Below are 20,025 nucleotides of genomic sequence, written 5' to 3'. Positions count from 1 at the left end.
AAATAATAGGGATATAGGTGATAAACCAAAAGAAATGATTAAACAGAAACACTAACAAAAATTTAATTAACTCAAAAGAAGTTAGAGGAAAAGAAGAACAAAGAACATATGGGACAAATCTAAAACAAGTTCATTTAAGGGTGCCTGGGGGGCTCAGTCAGTTAAGCATCTGAATTCAGCTCAGGTAATAATCTCACAGTTCAGGAGTTTGAGCCCTGCATCAGACTCTCAGCACAGAGCCTGCTTTGGATCCTCTGTCTCCCTCTGTCTCTGCCCCTCCCCTGCTTGCTCTCTCACTCTCCCTCTCCTCTCAAAAATAAAGAAACATTAAAAAAATATTTAGCAAACCTAAATAAGTGGAAAGACATTTGTGTTCATGAATTAGAAAACAATATTGTTAAGCTAGCATATTAACAATATTGTTAAGATACTCCAAGTGATCCATAGATTCAATTCAATCTCTATCAAAATCCTAATGGTCTTTTTGGTAAAAATGGAAAAGCTGATCCTCAAATTCATATGGAATTTTGAGGATTCCCAAACAACCAAAACATTATATAGAAAGAAAAAAAGTTGGAGGACTCACATTTCTCACTTTCAAAACTTACCTCAAAACTGCAGTAATCAAAACAGTGTAGGTAGATGTATAAACCAACGGAATAGATAAAAAAAAATCCAGAAATGAACTTATACATATATGGGCAACTGATTTTCAACAAGGGTAACAAAATTACTCAATGGGGAAAAGAATAGTCTCTTCAGCAAATAATTTGGGGAAACTAGATATCCGTATGCAAAAATAAATAAAGTTGGAGCTTTAACTCTTATACATAAAAATTAATTCAAAATGGATCACAAACTAAATAAAACCATAAAACTCTTAGAAGAAAACGTAAGGGCAAATCTTAATGATCTTGGATTTGGCAAAGAATTCTTAGATATAAATTCAAAAACATGAACAAGAGGAAAAATAGATAAATGAGACTTCATCAAAATTCAAAACTTTTGTGCATGAAAGAACGTTATCAAGAAAGTGAAAAAACAACCTACAGGGTGGCAGAAAATGTTTGCAAATCACATATGTGATAAGAGTCTAGCATCCAGAATATATAAAGAATCCTCACAACTCAATAAAAAGACCAAGACCAATTAAAATACGGGAAGACTTTTCTGCAAAGAGGATACATAAATGAAAAAAAAAAAACACATATAAAGATGCTCAACATCCTCAGTCATTAGGGAAATGTGAATAAAATCCCAATGAGATACCACTCTGTACCAACAAGATGGCTATAAATAGGGGGTTGGGGAGAGGAGGAGAGACAAGTGTTGAAGAGGATTTGGAAAAATTGCACCATTTGTTAGAAAGGCTATCATTTCTCCATTGAACTGCTTTTGCTCCTTTGTCAGAGATCGGTTGGCTCAAAAAAAATCAGTTGGCTCTATTTCTAAGACTCTATTTCTGTGCTCTCTATTTTGTTCTGTTGATCTCTGTGTTTATTCTTTTGCCAATGCCACATTGTCTTGATTACTGCTGCTTATTTCAAGTCTTTAAATCAGGTCACGTGAGTCTTTCTTCATCATTATTCTGTGTCTTTTGTTTTTCCATGTATTATTGTACAATAACGTACTACCCTTCAACCTTGATATATTTGCTTAATACTTTCAGCATTTTTTGTCAGTGTCTTAAGATTACAATACATAGTCATTTCATATGTGAATAAAGATTTTTATTTCTTCCTTTCCAGCCAACATACTTTAATTTTTTTTCTTATCTTATTATTTTGCTAACTAGGACTTCCAGTGCAATGTTAAGTAAGAGTGATAAGAGAGAATAGAATATCCATGTCTTATTCCCAATTTGGGGAAGGTATCCAACTAACTTTAAGGAAATGGTCCATTATGATGTTAGCTGTAGGTTTTTTGCAGATGTTCTTTATCAAGAAGACTTTTACTCTCTCTTAAAAGTATATAAACATTTGGGGCGCCTGGGTGGCGCAGTCGGTTAAGCGTCCGACTTCAGCCAGGTCACGATCTCACATTCTGGGAGTTCGAGCGCCGCGTCGGGCTCTGTGCTGATGGCTCAGAGCCTGGAGCCTGTTTCCGATTCTGTGTCTCCCTCTCTCTCTCTGCCCCTCCCCCGTTCATACTCTGTCTCTCTCTGTCCCAAAAATAAATAAACGTTGAAAAAAAAAATTCAAAAAAAAGTATATAAACATTAAAAAAAATGTTAAAAAAAAGGGGGGGGGGGCGCCTGCGTGGCTCAGTCTATTAAGCATCCAACTTCACTCAGATCATCATCTCACAGTTTGTGAGTTCAAGCTTTGCGTCACGCTCTGTGCTAACGGCTCAGAGCCTGGAGCCTGCTTTGGATTCTGTGTCTCCCTGTCTCTCTTCCCTTCCCAAAATATGTTCTGTCTCTGCTTCTCTCTCTTAAGAATATATAAACATTTAAAAAAAAGGAAGAAGAAGGTTAAGAAGGTTTTTATTATGAAGGTGTGTTAGATTGTGTAAATCTTTGTATTGACCGATATGATTATATGATTTTTCTTCTCTAGCCTTTCGATATGTCGGATTATATTGATTGATTGTCAAATGTTGAACCAGTCTTATATATTTGGAACAAATCCCCCTTAGTCATGGTGTATAATTCTTTTTACACATTGTTGGATTGTGACCCTTTTGGTTGAATATTCCATAATGGCTGCTGTGTTCTTAGGTAATGGTGTCTTGCACCTTTAGTTCATGAAGTATTCCAGGCAACACACTGAGTTGAAAGTTCAAAAAGAAAGTTGTATTTATTTGAAGGATGTCCATGAACATTAGGAACAGCTGGAGAAAATTTACATACATGAGAAAGGTTGACAAAAAGTAATCAAAGATGGTAACAATGACAAATTGTTAGGCACAAGGATTCAGACGGTAAGAAGAAAAAAATAAAACCTCATAGTGAGAATATAAAGAATGCGAGTCAACTTTTGGGTAAACATAAATGTGACTGGCCTGGAAAAGTTTATCTCAACTCAGTGATTAACACCAGTATGCCAAGTTCACAATTTCTCTCCTAAGACTCACTTAGTCCTTTTCACTTTTATTCTTTACAAAAGCGTACATTTAAGGAAGAGAATGCAAATGTTTTTATAAAATCCATTTGACTTGAGGAACTGCTTTTCTGCAGGTCTTGCTTGACATTTCTTTTCAGCAGTCTTCCTTTAGAGGAGGTGAGGGCTTCTTCTTTAAGAAAAGATAAGATGACACAAATAGAGCTATTCGAACTTATTTTTCCCATCTCATCATTTCATGACGATTTAAAAAAGAGTCATATTACATTTCCTTCTTTTGCAGTTTTGATTAGGATGATGATGGTGATGATGCTGGTGATCCTTATTTTCTTACTTCCCCAACCATCAGTATATTACATACTATCACAATTTGTTAACTGTGGCCTAATGTTTCACTTGTACTTATCCCTAAGAAATAAAATGCTTTACTTCTGGTTTTAACTCTGACATATAAAAAGCTTAGAAATCGTCACTCTGTCTTCACAACAAGAAAAAACTGAACAGACTGAAAATCAACAACTTTTCTGACACCCACCAGAGAACTGAGGTTGGAAGGCACACTATCACCCAATCTAGAGAGATAGCCAAGTTCAGAGTCATAGCCAAGATATACTTATCTAGATCAGAAGGCACCCACCAGAAACATAAAGTACTAGGAGTACTTAACTGGTAATTTTAATGAATTTCTGGAAACCATAGCGTAGCATCAAAGTTAGAAACTCCTTGGAGCCGTGGTCTTGGGGGCTCCCCACACTTTGCGGGGTTTCTTCCTTCAGACAACATACCATCTAGGAAAAAGGGATTCCTTGTGAAGGTCCAAAATCAGTGTTCTTGTTGCTCTGGAAGAAGAAGGTGAGAAGTAATCACTGCAAAATATGACCAGCACATTCTTTATAATAAATGCGTACACCTAGAATAAAAGCCTTTGCCCGCCTGGAGGAATATCATTTTTTTCAGCTCCATCCCCCTCTCACTTCCTTCTTGATATGAGGGAGATAAAAAAGCTACCACAATGGAAAAACACTTCTGTAGGTCACAGTGCAGAGAAAAAAGAGCACAAAAAGAGTGTGATTTCACCAGAAGAGTATACAAAACTTCCCCTTTCACATATAACCACTACATAAAAAGGACTCCAGTATGACAATAATGGATTTACATCTGAAAGAAACCTAAATGCAAATTCTCTCTGAAGGGGAGTACTCAGAGAAGACAAGAGGGGAGTCAGAAAAGACACTAGAGACTTTGGCACCTATAGCTACAGTAAATATTAAGCACAGCCCAACTCCTAACCAGATGGAAAGAATACTCACATTAACAGCCTATTAAACTCAGTTCCTAATACCTGATACAAAATGTTCATCTTTTGCGGTGCATGAGAGGCTCAGGTGGTCAAGCATCTGACTTCAGCTCAGGTCATGATACCGCAGTTTGTGGGTTCAAGCCCCATGTCAGGCTATGTGCTGACAGCTCAGAGCCTGGAGCCTGCTTCTCCATAGAGAAGCCATAGCCTGCTTCTATGTCTCCCTCTCTCTCTCTCTGTCCATACCGCCACTCAAAAATAGACATTACAAAATTTTTTTAAAAATGTTCATATTTCAATAAAAAAAGTCCAAGTCATGGGGCACTGGGGTGGCTCAGTCGGTTAAGCCTCTGACTTCTGCTCAGGTCATGATCTTGTGGCTTGTGAGTTTGAGCCCTGGATCAGGCTCTGGGCTGACAGTTCAGAGTCTGGACCCTGCTTCAGATTCTGTGTCTCACTCTCTCTGACCCTCCCCTGCTCATGCTCTGTCTCTGTCTCTCTCAAAACTAAATAAACATTACAAATATTTTTTTTAATAAATTAAAAAAAATCCAAGTCATACCATATAAATAAGAAAGGAAGGAAGGAAGGAACAAAGAAAGGAAGGAACAAAGGAAGAAAATAGTCTAAAAAGACAAAAAAAGTAGTATAACCAGACTCAGATGATACTCAGACTCATTATGACCCAGATGATAAAATTGTAAGACAGAGTTTAAAATAACTGATTAGGTATGCCTTGGGTGGCTCAGTTGTTTAAGCATCTGACTCTTGATTTTGGCTCAAGTCAAGATCTCACAGTCATGAGATTGAGCCCCACATCAGGCTTGCTCTGGTCATAGTCTGCTTAAGATTCTCTGTTTCTCTCTGCCCCTCACCTCAAAAATAAAATAAATAAAATAAAATAAAATTAAATAAAATTAAATAAAATTAAATAACTGATTAATGTACTAAAGTGTCTAAGGAAAAAAGTAGAAAACATATTAGAACAGATTGGTAATGAAAGCAGAAAGGCGGAAATTCTAAGAAAAGGAAATGTTTAAAATAAAAAACACTGCAACAAGAATGAAGTATGCCTACAGACTAGACAAAAATAAAAGAAAAATCAATGAGCTTGAATACAGATCATAGAAACTTCAGAAATAAAAATGTATTGAAGAAAAATAAAAAGAATGAGCATAACAGAATATTCAAGAACTGAAGAACAATTTCAAATGGTGTAACATACATGTAATCAGAAGAAATAAGAATGGAGCAGAAGAAATATTTGAAATAATAATGGCATAGAACTTTCCAAAATTAATGGCAGACACACAAGCAGAAATCCAGGAAGTTTAGAGATAATCTAGTAGGATAAATACCACAAATATTGCACAAGACATATCATATTCAAACTACAGAAAATCAAAGACAAAAGAAAATCTTGAAAGAATCCGGAGGGAATGAAAAAAACATTAGCTATAAAATAACAAAACTAAGAATTCCAGGGGCATCTGGGTGGTTCAGGCAGTTAAGCATCCAACTTCAGTTCAGGTCATGATCTCGGGGTTTGAGGATTCGAGCCCTGTGTCAGGTCTGTGCTGACTCCAGGCTCAGAGTCTGGAGCCTGCTTTAGAATCTGTGTCTCCCTCTCTCTCTGCCTCTCCCTCACTCATGCTCTGTCTCTCTCTCTCTCTCTCAAAAATAAATAAACATTAAAATAAATTTTTATTTTTAAAAATGAGAATTACAGTGAACTTCTTGCCAGAAACCCTGCAAGCAACAAGAGAATGGACTAAAATATTTAAAATATTCAAAGAAAAAAAAAAGCCCAACAACCTATAATTATATACCCAGAAAACTCATTCTAAAAAGTGAAGGAAAAATAAAACTTTTCTCTGACAACCAAAATTGAAGAAATTCATTACCTCCAGACGTCCTTGCAAAATGTTAAAAGAAATTCTTCGGGGAAAAGAAAAATGATATAAGTCAAATCTCACATCTACATAAAGAAAGAGACACTTATATAAATCTCCACATAACAACAAAAATGCACCGTCTTCTCAAGCTCCCATGAGGCATTTTCACCAACATAGACCACATTCTGAATGACAAAACTCACTTAAAGAAATGTATAAGAATAAAAATCATACAAAAATGTTTTCATATCATATTGAAATTAAACTAGACATCAATAATAGAATGATAACTTGGAAATCCCCAAATATTTGGAAATTAGTCCACATACTTCTAGATAACACAAGTCAAGCAAGAAGTTTCAAGAGGAACTAAAATATTTCAATGGAAATGGAAATATATCAAACTATGTTTAACGAGGGAAAAACAGGGTTTTGACAGAACTTTATGGTATTAAGTGCATATATTAGAAGAGAAGAGGGATCTAAAAATATATAACCTAAACCTCCTCATTAAGAAACTAGTGAAAAAAAGAAATTTAAGACTAAAACAAGCAGAGGACAATAAATAATAAAAATTAAAGCAGAAATCAACACAATTGAAAACACAACAGTACTAACAACAAAAAGAGAAAATCAACAAAACCAAGATCTGCTTGTATGAAATAATGAATGAAATCAATAAATGCATAGATACGTTAAGAAAAAAAGAGAAGACACAAAGTAGCAAAATCAGAAAGGAAATAATTCATTGGTACTGATCTACTGATCCCATGAATATTAAAGGGACAATAAATGACTCTCTTAAAATCTCATATTAGAGTTGCTAAAATTAGATGAAAAAATGCTGGTGAGAATGTAGAACAACAGGAAATCTCATTCATTGTTGTTGAAAATTAAAAATGGTGCATATTTTTTAAAAAGGGGGAGGTGCCCGGGTGGCTCAGTCAGTTAAGTATCCGGTTCCTGATTTCCCCTCAGGTCATGATCTCATGGTTCATGGGATCCAGCCCCACAATGGGCTGCCTCTGACAGGGCGGAGTTTGCTTGGGATTCTCCCTCCCTCTGCCCCTTTCCTCCTCAGAATAAATAATTAAACATTAAAAAAAAAATACAGCTGGCACATCTCCTTTGAAAGTTTGGCAATTTATCAGTGATAAAAAGAAATGATCTGGCATGCCATAAAAACACATGGGTGAATCTTAAGTATACTTTGCTAAGAGAAAGAAGCCAGTGTAAAAGTCTATATATAATCATATGATATTCTGTAAAAGACAAAATTACAGAGATGGTAAAAAATCAGTGGTTATTAGGACTTTAGGGGAGAAAGAAAAGGTTAAATAGGTAAAACACAAATGTTTTTTAGGGTGGTGAAACCATTTTTTATGATACTGTAATGGTAAATACATGACTATGAATTTGTCAAAAAACATAGAACTTTTCCGCACAGAGTGAGCTTTAATGTATGCAAGTTTAAATAAATATCATTTCGGATATCAGGAGTTCGCAGGATGGAACAAGAATTGACAAACAATATAACTGTATCACAAATATGTGAAAAAAACCTCACTGAAATTCAGGATGGGATAAGGGGTGAGCGGGGAAAAGTGCTGGCCAAAGTCAGTTTGGAAATCATTGGAGACTGTAAGATTAAAGGTAAAGGCAACTTTACTAAACACTGTACTCTTAGTTAATAAAGTTGTTACCCACAGGACTATGTGGCCACCATCCTATTGCTGTCACATGTAAGTATCAAACTGAACAATCAATAAATGTAGGTTAATTATGGGAGTCAAATGAGTCACTGTTGGATTGACAGATTACATATAAGCAAATGCTAAATGAGGCTAGAACGATCCATGTTTAAGGGACTAGAGTTGTAGTCATCAGTATGAACTCATGTTTTGTTTAATATGCATATAGATGGCTACATATAGAAATACTTATGGATATGTGAATTTGCAGGAGTTGGTAGACACATATATATTTCCCTTTGCATTGTCAGCTGAGTCTGATTAGAAACAAATCTAGACAATAACAACACACCTAGTAACGAACACACCTAGTGCCCAGATACTATTTTTTACTACTATTCTTCAGTGGAAAACAAACAAAACGAAACAAGATTCCTTGGAGAAAGTCTAGAATGGGACGAGAAATAATACAAGATGAGCCTGGAGCACTTGTAGTGTCAGAAACTAAGGAAGTATAAACACATACACGTACACGAAATGATCGAAATTTGTCAAAGGGATGCTGGAGTCAACTGAAAGAGCTATCAGTGGCCAAAACCAGAGAAATTTGAACAAGAAAATAAATGAAATCATATTGGATTGTAATCCTAGCTATAATATAAATCTCTAACTTCTATAAACAATTGAGCAAATAAATAAATGAAGGAGAATAGGCAAATCTCACATACAGAATTCTAATTTATGTACACACTCTGCTCTAAAGGGGATTGAAACATAACCCCCCACTCCAGAAGTGTGGGCTAGCCATAGTGATTTCCTCCCAAAAGGACTGATTTGAGAAAGAAAAAACCATGACTTTACAATGGAGAAACCTGAGAAACATTATCTCAGTCAGGTGATCAAGATTAATATCCTCAGTGCTAAGTCAGATTGACAGTATGTTCCTTGATATGATGATAGTAGGCACACTGAAGTGATAAAAATGACACTTTACTTCTGTGGACTTCCTTACAGGAACACGTAACGTTCATCTAATTATGAGGAAAATATCAGACAGATCTCGATGGAAGGACATTCAACAAAATACCTGGCCAGTACTCCTCAGAACTGTCAAGGTCATCAAAAACAAGGTAAGTCTGAGAAACTATCACAGGCAAGAGCTGCCTAAGGAGACATGAGGACTAAATGCAGTGTGGTATCCTGAATGGGATCGTGTTGTTGTTGTTGTTGTTGTTGTTGCTTTAGCTTTAGTTTTTTTGTGTGCATGTATGTGTGTTTTTTTTCTTTTCAAATGTCAATGTGATCTTAGGACAAAAAGAGACTCAGGTAAAAATCAAGGAAATCTGAATTAAGCATGGGCTTTTGTTAATAATAACGTATCTATATTGGTTCATTAGTTGAACAAATGAACCCTCATGTTAGATGATGATAATAGGGGAAACCGGGTATGGGGAATATGGGAAATCTCTTTTACCTTCATACTCTTTCTGTAACTCTAAAGAGTTTGTAAAATAAAGACTTTATTTCAAAAATATATTTGATTTTATACCTTCCTTAAATCACTTTTTAACATATCCAAAAGAGTTCAGACAAATGTAAGTGAAGGAAAATTTCCACTTTTCACTGGGAGTCAATTCTTCTGGAACCTCTGTTTCTGCACCTCTTGTCAACAGGGAACTGGTTTTCCTTTATTCCACACTATCTTTTCAAGGATGTTTGTATAAGGAACAGTTTTTGAAGATTGGAGATAGTGTCTGCCTCCTAAGAAAAGTGCAAGCAAGTGTATTACTCACTTTTAAAGCTTTGGCCTAAATTCAGAATTATTTTGTAACCTAACCTACTGTGCATGCAGGTCTTAATCTGATCCCATTGACATTGCCTAGTGTGATTTCAAGGCAAGGGGTTCAGAAGCAATGGTTCTGATGCTCATACTGCTCGCTGGACCGTGAGTGAGAATGTCATTTGGCTCTGACCCAATGATCGCATGTCTACCATCAGCCTTTCTAAAATGGTGGCAGTTTAATTTGTTAGCTTTCAAGTGGGACAAAATCTCAAACTCTTCACAGTTCTTAATGATCTTTATATCTGAATATGACCGTGGAATTGTTTTCACTTGTGAGTAAACTCCAAAATGTGTAGGAATTTTGTCTTTAACGTTTATTCTGGCTGGAACTTTCTGCTAAATATAAACGTTTTCCCTTTTCCTTACTGTTTTCCATTTCATTTTACTTTTTATTTTTATCACAAATTCATCAATCCACTCCTGTGAACTATTTTATATATGCATTATTCCCCCCCTGTGATCATCAAAATAAACAGAAGAGGCATTAGCCTCTTGCACACCAATTTAAACATATTTCTTAAATTCTTTGCTAGTTGGTAAATAGCTTTTCTCCCAAAACTTTTCTCCCCAATCTATTCCCACTGCTCCTGACACTCTGGTACCTTGCCGAGATTCACATACCCTATTGCAACAACTAAAGGGTTAACGTTTCTTCCAGCCCAAGATCAGGGAATGGTTTGAGGAACTACGGGCCTCCTGTGTCCATAAGTTCAAATTTTTGAAAAATAATAGTTAAATTTTTAAGGTGACAACCGATAATATCCACATTGTATTGGCAATGAGTCTGAGGATCAGAAAGGTAGGTAACTTACACAAAGTTGCTTGGCATATATATTCTGAGGCCAGGAGTTAAATGGATAACTGGTTGACTCAAAAGACTTCAAAAGACTTCACTTAGTCTTCCATGCCCTTTGCCTCTATTATTCTAAGCAAATATGTTCCCTTTTTAGTCTTTTACATGAGACATACTTATTTGCTTTACTTGATTCATATCTGCAACTGTATCTATCCATATTAAATGACTCAAAATCCTCATTACGAAGAAGTCCTAAGTGTTAACACAATAGGATATAGGCTTAATGTATGATGAGCAGTAAAATATGCTAGGAAGTGAAGCAAAAAGTACAGATCTCAAAGTCCTTCATATACCAGAAAAACTGAATTTCATCTACCATGGGTCACAGTCCTTTTTCCTAACTTCATTTGGTCTAGGAAACAAATATCTGGGCAAAATGACAACACTACTGAGACTCAATGCATAATCAAGACTTAGTAAAAATTTAAGTACGTTTGAGCCACAATGTATTTGCTACTAGCGTGAAAAATTTAGCATTTAAGTTTCTTTTTATTAAAAAAAAAACATACTTATAACAAAGTTCCTTTTCCTTACACACTAGAATATCTTGGAAAAGATTTCATTTGAAATTATTATAGTTTTTCTTCTTCTACTTTCCACTTCCTAATGGAATTTTGCATAGATTAGCTGCAAACAGCGTTTGGTAGAAAAGGCCTTTGATAACCTCTTCCGCAGCCAGATATGTTCATGTAAATCTATGAAAATCGAATGACAGAGTGAATGTTTGTGTTCTCTTTCTACTCGTAGAGGGTTGGAGGGTAGATGTCTGGAGATTCAAAAAAGCAAAATTGAGTTCCAGATATAAAAGTCCAGGACACCAATTTTAAACTAGAAATTAAGGTATTATTAAAAGAGGTTATTTAATCTTGAATTTGCAAAACTACCCAATGAAAATTAATGATTTTAATAGGATTGGAAAAAGAGGAGAGTAGGAAGCAAATATCTTTGGCAAATTCTCTTAGAAATTACATCCTGATCACAAGCCTTACCAAATATTCAGAAATATATGTATGAATTAAAAAACAGTAGCACTTAAAAAAAACATTTTTCATGTGGTGAAATGTATTTGTTTCTGTACTAATGAACTGAATTGCTGACTTTTCAAATATGTGAATAAGCCTTGTGCCACCAATTCATATTTAAAAGACTGAGCCAGGGGGCACCTGTGTGGCTCAGTTGGTTAAGTATGGGACTTCAGCTCAGGTCATGATCTCGCAGTTCATGAGTTCAAGCTCCGCATGAGGCTCTGTGCTGTCAGCTCAGAGCCTGGAGCCTGCTTCAGATTCTGTGTCTCCCTCTCTCTGCCCGTCCCATGTTCATGCTCTGTCTCTCTCTCTGTTTCTCAAAAATACATAAACATTAAAAAAAAAATTTTAAAGACTGAGCCATAACTCTCACCTAAAGACTCAACTCATTTGTTTATTGCTTTGAAGGGCTGGTCACAGGGAAAACAGCAGCAAGAGTTTTCAACATAGGTTATTATATGAAATAACGAATTTAAGCCTTCTCAGACTCAGTTACCAGCTGGTCAATGAGACCACATGTTCAGTTGGATAATGAGAAGAATGGCACTCTAGTTTAGAATCAACAGCTACACTGAAATCTAACCTTTACCACCAATGTCGATAAAGCTCAGAAGCTCTCTATTTCCTGTCAAAATCCTTAAATTGGTTTGTATGATTTGTCCAAATACATGTATTTCTTCTTAGCAAAAACAAAAACAAAGATGATGGTATTAATCTCAAATGAAGAATCTTTTCAAAGAAGATGTGTCGCATCATTTTTTAACAGGGTGTATTTTTCAAAACATTTTATCATAGTTCAAACTTGGATTCATACTCTAGCTAGGCTATGTAGACAGGGGAACAAAGGATAGTATATTTTCTTATTTTTAAGAAGCAAAGACCTTTTTTTGTTACTAGTATTAAGGTTTTCGAAAATTGCTATGGTTGCTAAAAAAAATGCTGTTGATTTACTAAAATGTGATTAATTCAGGTGGCTTTCAGCTTGTCCACCTATGGTTAACATATAAGATACATGCCTAATAGGTAAAAGATGATCAATAAATGCTTAAATTTCTAGGACCATTTCTGTGGATTTTTGACCTTCAGTGTTACTGGAGCAATGCCTCATAATCTTTAAAGCGTATGTGAACTGCCTGGGGATCTTGTAAGAGCAGAGGTTCTGATATAGGAGATCTGGGATGGGACCCATGATTCTGCTTTAGTACTGATGGTGCAAATCCATATATCACAGTGTAGGCAGCAAAGTACTAGCAAATTTATCTGGAAACTCTGGTTTTCATGTGATACTCTGAACCCAGTAGATCTCTTTTTGAACAAGAGTGATTATTCATCCCCTGTGATATGAGTTCATTTTCCTGCTTGATGAGATACCAGGAAAGCTTTATCACAAATATTGCAAATGTGGGGGCGCCTGGGTGGCTCAGTCGGTTAACCGTCCGACTTCAGCTCAGGTCATGATCTCACAGTTTGTGAGTTTGAGCCCCACATCGGGCTCTATGCGGACATCTCGGAGCCTGAAGCCTGCCTTGGATTCTGTGTGTGTGTCTCTCTCTGTTCCTCCCCGACTTGGCACTCTGTCTCTCTCTCAAAAATAAAGATTAAAAAAAAATTTTTTTAAAACAAAAAACAAATATTGCAAATGCGCATGTGGATTCTAAAATCATGACTTGTAGCACCAGACTTAGTGATTTAAGATAGGTCTTAATATTTATTTTTATATGCATACATATATATGTATATATTTGTTCATACTGATATTTAACAGTATGACATGTCAACTGATAGTCAACAGTTCATACTGATATTCCAACAACAAAGGGTTCATTCTCAGCTTCCCTCTTTTCTTAGTCTAACTTTCTTTCTCAACAAAGAGAAGCCTGGTTCTTACCATACAAATTATTTACTGATTTGCTCAGTCCTAGAGTTCACACACAGTGGTTTCAAAATTGCTAACCCGTACTACTGTGATAAACACCTACTCACCAGAGTACAATATTTATAATTCGATTTGTCTTTTGTCTTCAGTTACATAGTTAACATGCTATGCTCCAAAGTTATCAAGTTCATTCTTTCTGAGTACCACCCTTTCTTAACCTATGTTGTGGGTGATAGTCACTTGAAATACACTTAGGTTTGTTTCCGTTTATGTTCCATATTTTTTCTTTTACATCCTCCAATTTTTGGCGATTTTATGGATTTATTTGTTAATTATGTAAAACACTGACATCGTTCTAAAAATCAGAACTTTATAAAAATTTACACTCAGTAAAGTGTCACATTCCCATGTCTTTCACTCTATTCCCTTCCACCTTTCTTACTCTTACTTCTTCCTGTGGGGAACCGATCTCAATCATATTGGCTTATCTTGTCTATGTTTCTTTTGTGTGCAAACGAGCACAACCTATGTCCCAGAGCAATTTATTAAAAATTTTATCTAGAGGATGACAATTTTATCATTTAATAAACTTTCATGTCTATCTGTTTGAGTTCTGAACTTTCTATTTTATTCCACTGATATGTTTGTCTAGTTATGTATCAGTTTCATATGTTTCAATTATAGAAGCTTTATAGTATGCTTGCTATTTGGTAGGAATCAGCTTCCTTATAATCTTTTATGGGAAAAGCTAGCATATTGAAGATACTATTTTGGTCTTTTTCTTCCTTCATTTAATAATATATGCTGGAAATCACTCCGTATCGATTTAAAAACAATCTTTGTCATTTTTTCAGTGTAATAGTATTCCCACAATTCAATCAATTGCTTTGTTTTATATGAATGCTTTGTTTTCAATATTTTGAAACTATAAACAATACAGTGAACAACCTTGGCATATGCATTCCATATTTTTTGGAAAAGTATCTTCCGGATAAACTACTAAAGGTGAAATTACTTTGCTAAAAGGTAAGTGCTTAAATAGTTTTGTTATATATTTCCAATTTTCCGTTTAAAATGGTTTACCAATTTACTTTCCCCCAGCAGTAAACGGGAGTACCACTTTTCCTGTACAGCCTCACTAAGAGAATGTGTTGTCAGACTTTTTAATTTTCACCAATGTGATAAATGAGAAATGGTATTTGAGTGTAGTTTTAATTTGTATTTCTCTAATTTATAAGTGAGGATGAATATCTTGTCGTGGACTTAAAATACTACATATCCATGAATTATCTGTTCATATCCTTGCCCACTTTTCTATTCGCCTTTTGGACTTTTTCCTCTCACGTTTTAACAATTTGAGAAGTGCATTTATAACTCAAAGTGTTTCCAAGTGCATCCAGCATTTACTTTCTGCTGTGCGTGTTAAATCTTCACTGCCCATGTGCGCTGGTTCTCTCTCCCGGCGAGGAAAGAATGTCTAAAGAGCAGTAAGTTCCCAGGGTTCTAAAGGCCTTGTCCGGGAACTGACACAAACACTTGCCACATATTATATTGGTCAAAGCAAGTCAAAGATTCAACAAAAATTCAAAGTATCGGTAGTGAAGCATCCTTCACTCCATGACTGGAACAGATTTCTGTTCAGCAAGCAGATACAATCAAGATCAACGAGCTGGATCACTTTTGCAAAACATCTACCATAAACAATCTTGAAAGAAACATGATGAGAGAAAATAACAGATTGGGTGATTCTAATTTATATTGGGGAATAATTTAAGACATTTCCAAGGAAGAATCTTTGAAGATATAAAATTTAAGTACGAACCAGAATAATTAAGAGAATAGCAGGCAGGCATAGGAACCCAAGGCAGCAATGATTGTAGCGCTAACAACCTGATGGGTTAATTAGAACAGAACCTATGTAAGGCCTGTTTGCACACTAATCGCTTCACACACAATTCTCTGTAACACAAACGTCATAACAATCCTATGAAAAAGGAATGACAGCACTCTCTTTATGAATGGAAAACTGTGTTCTTGCCTAAGGAGGTTACAAGCTTGACCCCATATAGAATTGGAATTTTAAATCAAGGCCTTAACTTGCTAAACCCTAGTTTGAATACCTCTGTATAAGGAAATATCTATTTCGAGCAATGTTTCTTCCAGAGACTATTGTACAGTTCTAACATGTCTTGCAAAATGTGTGAATGATTTTCTAAACAGCATATTACATAATTGTTCATAGTAAAGATTGTCTTAGGTGCATGATTATACTGAAAACTCCTCCTCAACTAACTCTCTACTTAGAGGAAGAATCCATGGGATCATACCCATTAGTTAGACTTGATCTGGTATATTTTTCTACCAGTGGCTTTCTACCCCAACTAAATATTAGGGACTAGTAGGGACTAGTTTTAAATAATCTAGTTGGAAGAGGCCAAAGTGAGACATATTAAATTAGAAATTCTAGGGTTGGATCCCAGGAACAGGTATTGATTTTTAAAGCTCCCGGAATATCTAAACGGGCATTCACAGTTGAGACTCTGATCTAGTTTTTGGAGGAGATGGCTTTTAAGCAAGGCCATCAGCAAGCCAACTTGCTGACATTATATGGATTAAAATAATCATGTTCTAAATAGGTTCTTACTTACTATAGCAAGATACCCAATATTTTGAATTGTACAGACAGAAATGTCCATGCTTCTCAACTTTCTGTAGTGGAAGGTATATAATAGTGATTGAGAAAAATCAATGGCTTTGGAAACTTAATGGTCAGCACTAGAACTTCTAAGTATTAAGTGGGATGAATTAGCTCTTTCTTCTAATATGGAATATCATTTTTGTTTCATTATGGTGTTACGCTATTAGAGCTTATTCTATTAGAGCAATAAAGAAAAATTTTTTCAGAATTAGTAATAAGTCTAAATTTTTGAAAAATAGCCTTTAATTCACTTTCAGTTGCTCAGTACATTACACTATCAAAGTTTGTTTTTGTTTTTTTTTTTTGTTTTTTTTTTTTTGCATATTCCTAAGGAGGACTGCTTGGATAAAAAGATGCCTCTTGTAATTCTCACATTAATTATTTATCTGTAAATTTAAAGAAGAAAATAGTATTTGGAAAGTGTTTGCTATTTGGAATGATGATCTATCCTGATCTTTTTTGTACATTTTAATTGTTTAGAAAATTGTTTTTTATTCTTTTGTTATGATGAGTGAAAATGTTATTTTAATGGCTTTAAATATGTTGGTTTTTAGGTAATTTTAAACATGTTAGAAATAAATATTTTCTTTTTGTTTTTTTTTTTTAAGTGTTCTTGGGGTTTAATTCCTCACCTACCCAGAACTAAAATAAATCATGTAACTACTGAGGATGATGTTGTATAGAGAAGCTGCCTATATAAGCATAAGTGTAATTATCTTCACAATAGTGTAAGAATTAGGGAAAATCTTCCTCAGAAGGAGTAGCAGCCCATCGTCCATGTTTGATATTTGATAGTCTTAAAAAGAGGTTTGTTAGGACTTTCAATTTATGTAACTTTATGAATTAATTCAGAAATAGTATCATAGGGAGGTCTAAGTGTAGTTTCTCATTTATCCATTTAACAAACACCTAATCATCATCTACTATATGCAGGAGACTATATTAGGTTATGTTTCTTATTTGAAAGAAGTTAATTTGAGATCGATAAGTTTTTACAAAAGGAAACTTGGATCATGTTGTCATTCATGACTAAATGATGCTAATATGTATGAATTTGGGTCAGTAAGCAATAAAATCTTTTCTGGCTTAAGTTAAATTATTGATTACTGTGCTCTGAATGAAGCTAAAACACCATTTTCACTAGTTTACTTAGAATCAGCATAACATTATATTTTAACATTAAATTTTTATTCAGCAAAATTACATTAAATTTATCTAAATCACAACTTTGAGAGTTAACAAATTGACAGAGATTGGTAAACTAATTTAATAAAAGAAACATGATTTGAGACTTAATTGTTTTTAGAATGGCTACAGTTTTCTCAAGAAGGCCTAATAATCTTTTCAATCAGAAACCTATTGTCACAGTTTCTTTTCCCTTTTTCCAAAGAAAAGAGCCCATCCCTAAATAAACATCTCTCACAGAAACCAGAATGCCATCTACTGGCAGCCGCCAAAATTTTAACTTTTAAACAAAACAATTTATGCTTAATCAATTTAAAATATAATATATATTTTTAATGAAGAAATGCCTAGAGTTTGAAATAAATACCTAAGTTAAATGTTCGTATGTTTAAAAGTTGGGGTATTTTCTGGAGACACTCCACATTTGTTTCCATCATAGGAAAAACACTTTCATGGAGAAATAAATAATGTAAGTATCAACTAGCTAATGTGATCCCAATGTTCTTACTAATTTGAAGGGGTAACACTCCCTTAAAGAAGAATTGTATTCAGAGTGGAAAAATATTGTTTAATATTTCTAGATATTATTAGTCACACTTTTACTTCTTACCTTAATGTTTCATTCCAAAGAATATTGATGGAAATGGTATACAGCATAGATATGAGAATTTCATTGAAAACCGATTTTGTGATAAAGGACTGCAGTAAAAACAAAGTGAAATTCTCCCATAGTTAGTTGTAGCATTAATTGACATAATCAGGTTTTTTTTAAGGAAAAGCTTGAAAAACACATTGTTACCAAATATATAATCATTATTTTTAAATAGGTAAACCTGATATTGAATTTATATCTAAAAGGTCATAAATGTGTACCTGTATCTGTATCTATCTATAGTGTATATATGCATGTATATATACCAGAGGTTTCGTTCAATTGATTCTACAATAAAAGAAAGTAATGAACATGGAAAATCAACTTTAGATTTTAAAGCACCAATAAGCTCTTTCAAAAATAACCCACGCATCATTTTAATGGTTTACTACAAGCATATTCTTATCTTTTTATTGTTCTTTCAAAAATAATTGTACACACTTACAGGATTTAATTCCCAGAGTAGAATTCACATAGTGACTGTGAAAGCTTTGAGAATGGATGCATACCATAATCTGTCTCTTAAGGCACCCATTCCCCCTACATTCGGCAGAGGACTTGTTTCCTCAGTCATCAGTAGGAAGCTCTATAAGGGAAGCCCAAAGGCAGCCTTGGCCTCCTACAAATGTGCATAATTCACGCATAACAATGCACTTCAGGAAATCTTGAAATCTTATCATGTCTTTTTCATTTAAAGTACCAGAGGAGTACTTAAAAAGTAAGTCCTATCAGTCCAGAAAGGCATTTTTAAAAGGCCATTATAAACGAAGTTCTCAGAACTCTGGCTCCAGCGAAGACATAAAGGTTAAAAATTGCCCAGGCAGCCCTACTCTATGATCGTCTTATTTTAAATGCAGATTGTCAGCAACTTTGAACTATGTATGTTCGTGGAAAAGTTCAGAGAAATGAAAAGATACGGTAGTAAGAACAAGAGCATTTTCTCGCACAGAAATTTGAGAGAGAGCACAACATATTGAATAAATCAGCCTTGGGATTGTGAGAATTCTTGCTCAAGACAAAGAAGATAGTATTATTCTCCATTTGCCCACATACATTAATATTTGTTTGATGTTGTTCATTTAAATATTCTAGCTCCCAGAGAAAGTATTGTTTAGTGACATACTCAAATTCTGAATGATCTGTATAAAGTTATTCTTTAAAAAAGATTTTTATAAGCCGCTTTCAAAATTGTGAAAGAGATGCTGAAAATTAATCCATAAAGAAAACTCACATTAACTTATGCATGTACACAGATACATGTATGATCTCGTATTGCCTAAACAAACAAACAAAAATATTATAAAGAAACCGGACTATCTTGCCCTCGTAAGAGACACTGTACTAATTTAGATCACGGAACAATTTTTATAAATGAATTAAAATGTTACATATCATCTGTTCTCCTTTCCATCCTGGAAAAATGTGAGGTAGCCGACTGTTTTGAAATAAATTTCCCTGCAGTTGCTATAGTGATGACAATAAAGTTCTTGCTTCTATTTGTGTGATAAAAGTTCTTAGCAGAATGCTTGAAAAGGTAAGCTCATCGAAATGAAGAACTGGTAGTTCTCTTTTTCAAGGCAGCCTCCTTGAAGGTAGTTCACAATTACAAGACGCAACCATTGTCGACAATTTTATTATATGTACATTTTCATAATCTTTCTCAACGTAGTCCCAAAAAATTATATAGCAGAAATGAGCCCTCTTTTTTCTTGTTACAGGTCAAAGTCATTGGACAAAAGATATTTAAGTTAATTCTGGATATTTTGTGTGAAAATCAATGATTGAATCAAAGATACTGCTCCATTAGCTATTTTTGTCCATTACAAAGCTTTATTTTTCTAACAATACAATGATTGTATGATATTTTGCTTCAATAGTACATGTTGTTCAAGTCTCATTTCATCTCACTGTTGATGCAAACCAAAGAGCTCAAAAGCAGACA

General features: G+C 34.6%; 1 long non-coding RNA gene across 4 annotated transcripts; it reads right to left on the bottom strand.

The window, feature by feature from the left end:
* Window positions 1–2,368: 2,368 nt before the first annotated feature.
* On the bottom strand, window positions 2,369–19,748 carry LOC109495905. Of its 4 annotated transcripts, XR_006592505.1 has the most exons (4): window positions 18,042–19,462; window positions 9,498–9,709; window positions 3,730–3,901; window positions 2,369–3,231 (listed from the first exon to the last, which is right to left on the bottom strand). It is a non-coding gene; the product is annotated as an uncharacterized LOC109495905 (long non-coding RNA). The 4 variants fall into 4 exon arrangements; XR_002739613.2 differs by lacking the exons at window positions 2,369–3,231; window positions 18,042–19,462 and adding an exon at window positions 19,472–19,748 and having other exon boundaries at window positions 3,722–3,901; XR_006592504.1 differs by lacking the exon at window positions 2,369–3,231 and having other exon boundaries at window positions 3,722–3,901.
* Between the last annotated feature and the right edge of the window lie 277 nt (window positions 19,749–20,025).

This window comes from Felis catus, chromosome F2 (genome assembly GCF_018350175.1).
Source record: "Felis catus isolate Fca126 chromosome F2, F.catus_Fca126_mat1.0, whole genome shotgun sequence".
Classification (NCBI taxonomy): Eukaryota; Metazoa; Chordata; class Mammalia; order Carnivora; family Felidae; genus Felis; species Felis catus.
Note: the sequence above shows the minus strand (reverse complement) of the source record. Positions and strands in the feature narration are given on the sequence as shown.